Source organism: Octodon degus, unplaced genomic scaffold (genome assembly GCF_000260255.1).
Source record: "Octodon degus isolate 3935 unplaced genomic scaffold, OctDeg1.0 scaffold00136, whole genome shotgun sequence".
NCBI classification, from domain to species: domain Eukaryota; kingdom Metazoa; phylum Chordata; class Mammalia; order Rodentia; family Octodontidae; genus Octodon; species Octodon degus.
In genome coordinates, this window is record NW_004524712.1 from 48,630 (window position 1) to 49,656 (window position 1,027).

The following is a 1,027-nucleotide window of genomic DNA, read 5'->3' on the forward strand; positions in this document are numbered from 1 at the left end:
AACCTTAAGAAAATAAGAAGTCATAGGTACAGGATGTGCTGAGTGTGAAGGCCCTGGTTCAATTCCCGGTACCACCAAAAAGAGAATGAAAAAGAATGTTTTGTTGTATTTCTAGATGTTTAGCTATTTATTATGATTAATGAGTACATAATAGTAATAAAATTATAACAATTTTATGGAGTAACACTCCTGTATATTCTATTATTAAACTTTTGTACTCTAGAAATAAAACCAATTTAGGTGAATTTTATTCTTGGTGTATTTAGTTGGCTAATATATTAAGCAATGTTAAAATCTACCATGATAAGTATAATTTTCTCATATTTTTTTGTCTAGATTTATTTTCCAAAAAAATCTTAGTGTAATGTTATTGTTTGATGGAAATAATAAATTCTGATATTCTATGAAATGGCATCATGACTATCATTAAAAATAGCACATTACATATCTCAAAATAAAAGAGAAATTTGAAAAAATCATAAAAGATTAATGTAATAGATATACTAAATACAATGAGACAATCAATATCAAAAAATGAATAAAAAATATTCTACATTGTGCCTTAAAATAAGTGCAAATGTTATGTATAAACCAAGAAGTAAAATGCAAAAACAAAAAAAAAGAAAGCTCTTAGCATAAACAAAAGAAATATATTGCTTTATCAAATAGGTACCCAGTATTTTGCTTTCCTTTTAATCTCTGGAAAACTGTTTAAAGGTGGTATGGTCACCTTTTGAGTGTCAGACTCACCCCATAATATTGTCTGAATTGGACTGATTGATGTGGAAAAAGATTTTCAACTATTTATTTGCTCTACTGAATGGGTGGCATTTAAAAGAAGCCTAAAAATTTTCTGTCTTTTATTATAGATTATATTTTCCATAAAGGTCTCTCTTGCACATTTGATCTTTGGATTTGTGCCTTAATGTCAGTCATGACATTCCCTTGGCTGTTAATTTCTAGGATACCTGTAGTTATACATTTGTCCTCAGTAGTAATTTCCATTATTTCTGTGTAAGCTCCTCTA